Source organism: Magnolia sinica, chromosome 2 (genome assembly GCF_029962835.1).
Source record: "Magnolia sinica isolate HGM2019 chromosome 2, MsV1, whole genome shotgun sequence".
Taxonomy (NCBI): Eukaryota; Viridiplantae; Streptophyta; class Magnoliopsida; order Magnoliales; family Magnoliaceae; genus Magnolia; species Magnolia sinica.
The window spans coordinates 44,890,103-44,896,102 of NC_080574.1; positions in this window are offsets into that span (position 1 = coordinate 44,890,103).

Genomic DNA, 6,000 nt, shown 5'->3' on the forward strand with positions numbered 1-6,000 from the left:
CCAATGTCGCCTTCGCAACGTAATCCACCATCGATTCCTGTCTTGGAAATCAGAAATGTGCCACCTCCTATGGAAGCTAGGCGACCAAAGCGAGATGCTAGAAAATTTATGCCTGAAAATAGGAATCAATAACTGTCAGGAGGACTCAATCCCTAACAATTCCATAAATTCTAGGATAATGCAAATCGATTTGGCCCGTATCACCCGCCAACCTTATAGCCTCAACGGATGGATCATGACGATATTGTACAAATTGTTCAAGAAGTTGTTGGCCAAGTACTCGGCCACAGCACTATCCTGTTATATCATATGATATACCCTGAGTGGATAGATCAGCAACATTCGTTGCTAAGAAGTTATCGATCAGATTTTGCCTTATTTTCGGGTGAGCCCAGTCAATTGACTGTCGAACATGTTGGTCGGTTTACAATACATTGAGGAGAATTGGCCAACAACAACTATTATAAATTGCAGTTGTTTGGCCATTCGCCGACTGCAACAGCCTTCACATTGTTCTCAAACTTATTACCAAACTCGGTACACACTTGGCAAGAAATAGAGTTCATGCTTAGTTCTTCTCCAAGAGCAGAGAAGTTACCATGGCTGATCTCGCACGTTTCTAGCAATTGCCTGGAGAATCGTGTGAAAGTTATATCACACAGTTTAAGTAGGCAAAGAGTCGCTGTAAAGTAGTCATGACCGAGGCCGAGTTTGTGCAACCTGCACAAGACAGGCTTGAATATAAAATTCACAAGAAATTCATAGGTATGGAATTCATAGATTTGTATGACCTAACTAAAAAGGTATCTCGCTATGAAGAACTCTTACAAGAAGGAACCAGGCAAAGGAACTCGTCATTAGGGATGTATTACAATGACCCCAATTACAAGATCAAAATTACAGAAGTAGTGGCTAATAAGCCATTAGTATGTTCCGCACTAGTCAAAGCGGAGTCAAGCGCTTCAACCACGTAGAAGGCTCAAAAGGTTTACACCTTTGATATTACCAGAGTCGAAATATTTGACAATTGGTTGGCCGGGAAATTTATTAAAATTTCCATAAATCATAAGATACCACGGGCGATGAAATACATAAGACCAAATCCTGCAAATGGCATAGGACTCGGTCTCATTCAACTAACAAATGTGTTGTGTTCAGGGACGTTTTTCAAGACCACATCAATCACGAACTATTGAAATTTCTAGAGAAGGGCGAGGAGGCAATGCTGATTGGCACCAACCTATTCCCATATAATATTGAAGTGAACATAGTCACCGCCAAACTGAGGAATCAGCCGCGACTAAAGGTTGATCTCCAGCCGATCAGTTAGCGAGAAGTATCATATCGACCTGCACAAGGGCATTGATGGCCCTCACGTCCGAACGATGATTGGTTGAATGTAATTAGGAGAACCAATTAGGGCTCCCATCTATGTGACTGATGTGCTCAGAGGACCATTTCTGGTTGGGGGGACCCCCCAAACAAAGATGGGAAGGTCGCTATGCAGCTACTCGACTAGACAAGAATCACGACCACCACCAACCACAGCAAATGACTCCCAACCCTCGCTTACGACGGGGGCCACCATTACCAAGAATGATCAAACCCCTTACAACATGTGAGGAGATATGAAAATGGGTCAAACACCTGAAGTTCCAGCAATACCAGAAGTACTGACACAAACTCAAAAATGTCAATGGCAGAGGCAGCGGGTTGCACTGATAAGAGTATCGGAGGAGGAGAAGGTGATACTTCCTCGATCAGGGGTAAATCTGCCTATGCCTTTCTAGAAGGTTCCTGTTCCTTAAAAACAAGTGGCAGTGAATATCGTAAAAGCATTGTTATCTCCTTGTTTCGACAAGAAACGAATGTATTTTAATTAGGGATTATTATTTAATATTGACAACGAAAAATAGAAGAACAAACATCACGAAACATTTTATTGATTTCATGGTTCGTTTACATCCTCATATTTCTCTTGATTCTAATGTGAAATGTACAATTATAACAAAATATTATAATAAAGTTCATTCTAATACTAATTTTGACAGCATTTCAATTTATGATATGATCTTCCTAATGGAGAAGCTATTGTGCGGATTCGATGATCCCTTGACAGTCCTTTTGGGCCTTTAGAAATTCTTTTGCCTTGAAGTTGATCATTCTTTCGAAAGAATTGTCAACATGTAAATCATGGGTATCACCTCACTATGTGCGCAACAAGGCTGTTGCACGCTGCACGGTGGACCTTGGGTCTCCCATTGCGCACAGCACAACATGTGTATTCAACACTCCTTATTTCTCCTTTCTCCTTACGAACTACATGAGAAAGTTCTTGATCTCCCATTGGCTCGTCTGGAACTCTAGAGTTTGTGAATGATGCAAATGGAGGGAGAGAAGGGGTATTTATAGGCAACCACACATGCGAAATGCTATTTCCGCACAATAACTCCTTATTGCGTGGGGGACAAAATCCCATTGCGCCCTGTGCAATGGACTACTACCAGGTTCAGTTATGTGAGCAATACACTCCCATTGCGCCTAGCAGAATGAACCTTTATCTAAATTCTATTACGTGTCGTGCAACCAAAGTATGATGATTTGCAATTTCCCCTTTTTTTTCTTCTTAACTTATGCTTCAACACTCCCATACTGCAGAAAAGAAACCCAAGCACTCTTGATAACACTTATCAGTTGATGAGTCTTAAGGATGAAGATAGCTTGGCAACTTGTCAGAGTACCCCAGTGAAGAATGCTTCTTGACTGATGAATGGTTGGCTAATGAATTATCATCGACCGTTGATGCACTGAAGATCATTTCACCCGTTGGCTATTCGACCGAGCTTGTGGCCAATGAATGGTCAAGTCGGGTAGAAAATGTAAGACTTGAAACACTAAGGGGGCAATATCCAAATAATGAAATTGTGTATGGGATATTGCCACCAGTTGTATTTCATTGCAATGTGGTCTTTACACTGCCATCTAGTTTTCAGGCCATACCTACTCAGTCGAACAAGATGGTTGGCGACGTAGAAGAGTATACCCACATTCAGGCAGCCACTGCAATTATATGTCGATTGGATATCTAAGAGGTGACCAATAATAATACAACATGCTTCTTTTCCATTTAAAGAAGCTAGAAATGAATCTAATGTTGATGAAGTACCACATGAAAACACTATCAGAATAGAGGCTAGGGATACATCCGAAAGGGTGATCATCAACAACCCTACTCACGGCATGATGCAACATCTCAAGACGTTGTATATATCAACTCACCTTAAAGGGTGCCCTATTGCCAAAATTTTGGTCGATATTGGGGCTGCAGTTAATCTGTTGCTATCAAGAACGATAACTAAGTTGAAAAAACTGCAGCCGATTTGATTCCATTAGAAGTAACTGTCAGTAACTTCGTTGGCCATGTAACGCCCCGAATTTCGAAGGTCGAGTAAAGTTATACTCCTGAGATCTAACACATCACTTATGCAACATGGATAATGATGTTCAGATTTCGTCCATATTAATGAGTCAAACGTGAGTGGGATTATACTAAAACAACATATCATACTCCAGGTATAATTAAACTAAGCAAGCGGAAGTCTGGAGCATATATATTTAAGTGTATAAGTGTTTCACAACATCTAGAGTATGAATATATAACCGGGTTGAATATATACATGTATTGTTTTAAAAATATACAAAATGTGGAAATGTAAGATGTTCAACTAAGCCAAATATCCCAATGTTCCCTGCGAATCAGCATGAGGTCTACATAAACCCGCCCAAGAGCTGAAAGTAGGAGAACTCCTCCTCCTCATCTATAAAGTCCTGCTCCATTGCATAAACTTCATCAACACCTCTATCTAAACCAGAGTTTGGTTGGTGTTTTAAAATACCGTCTCAGGGTGGGAGTGAGTGATCAACTCAATGGTACTATAAGGCAAAGGTTAACATGTTGTCAAGTCAATCAAGCAGTAATGATAAAGCAACATAACAATCACTTCCTAACTACTCTTGTTAATGCAAGAATGGAGCGTAGGTAATGATGTGTGCTCTCACATCAAATATCCCTCACAAGCGACTCTGACAACCTATTTTGCATATGACAGCACTCCCTCAAAACGGTACATCTCCATCGCCTTAAAAGCACATTTTAACTAATGCAATGCGATGCATGGTCGTGTTAGCTGAGTACTTAATTAAGCTTATTCATGCAGCAGGTTTGGGAAGCTAGGGTACCTCCCTTTATATCATTGACCTAAACCGAAGGATTCATCTAGGGTCGTCAATCCTAGTTAAGCACATACGATAGGCAAGTTGTAGGGCATCACTCCTAATGAAAAACAGTCGATAGGAAAATTCAAAAGTTTATACTCGTGGTCATTACAGGGAGGCTCGTCACCTTAGCGTAGCCCGACAACACGAACACGGTGTCCCATAGTACCATGCCCGGCTCACGAGTCTTAGTTGCTCATTGGTCACTACGGAGAGGCTCGACACCCCAGCATAGGCCGACAGCTCGAACACGGTGTCCCATATCACCATGCTTGGCTCATGAGTCTTAGCGGATCGTGGTACCATGGTTAAAGTGGGCCTTTACATTGGCGAGGGGTACCTTAGATTCAAGTAGTGGTGTCCATACATGATAAATACACAATAGGCCAATCGGTTCGTTGGGCAAGTTTGATTGGTACGCACACACGCTGATTTAATCAACATGGAGCGCATAAGCACCCCTCGTGACCTAACCACTGTTTACAGTCGTTGTACGACCCGGATTTGTCGAGTTTACCCGATGTAGCGAGGCTAATTCGGCCACCCGAATAAGGTCTGTTATCGATTGCCTGGACTACGTTGTAGTCTCAATCTTACTCAAATGCAGTAAGTAAACACATGTGATAATCACTTCAGCATTTAACAAATAATTCAAGTGAATTCCTCATTTGAGTATTTTATCAAACTCATTGAACATGTTACCAAACACTTGCATTTTATCCATAATTTACATAGCAGCAAATATGATTACATGAAAGAAACAATACATATGAATCAGGTAATTAAGAATCCTATCTTAATACTCTTATTAAATACAAATCATCAACAATTTCTCATTCAGACAATTTATCAAACACTTAGACTACACTTTATCAAATATATAGCCTAGGTTAGTTACAACGTATATTTTCAACAAATCTTTATACAGAGAGGTCAGCATGCATATGACAACGATGAATCCTAGATTAGTAGTCATGGCAAGCACAAATCATATTTACATGTTCATTTAAACATTTCAACAAACACATGAGATACATCTTTTGTTCAACATAGCTCCTATGTGTATATTACATCGAAAATGACGTATCTAAGACAATATGGCAACAATCAAGTCAGACATAAATCATTAGTTGATATTGAAAGCATTGATAACCATAACCTAAATGTTTATAGTCTGCACCTTTCGTCAGAATACTCGATTCGGACTCAGTTCGAATTTCACGTTCCTGAAAACGGAACGTCGGGCACCTAAATAATGTAAACGGTTAGCTAGTTAGACAATTAGTCAACCCGGATCTCTACTGCGATACTAGGGTTAGGCTTTCTTACCCAAATCGTAGCCGGAATAGATTGTGTAGTGTAACGGGGAGGTGATTCGGTGCGTAGAGTCATGTAACGCCCTGAAAATCGGGGGTCGAGCAGGAGCCCAACTCCCGAGTTCCAATGCATCACTTATGTAACATAGATAATGATGATTAAATGATGTCCATATTAGTGCATTAAACATGAGTGAGATTATACTAAAACAACATATTATACTCTATAGACATTTGAAATTTCGCAAACGGAAGATTATGGAAAGTATATAAAATATATAAGTCATTGTAAGTCTCCTAAGTATGATCATGTTACCAGGTCCATTAATTACATGTAAAATTTTAAAATATACAAAATGTGTAATGTCATCTAGTCAGCATCCAAGTAATCCCCGGTGATCAGAACAGG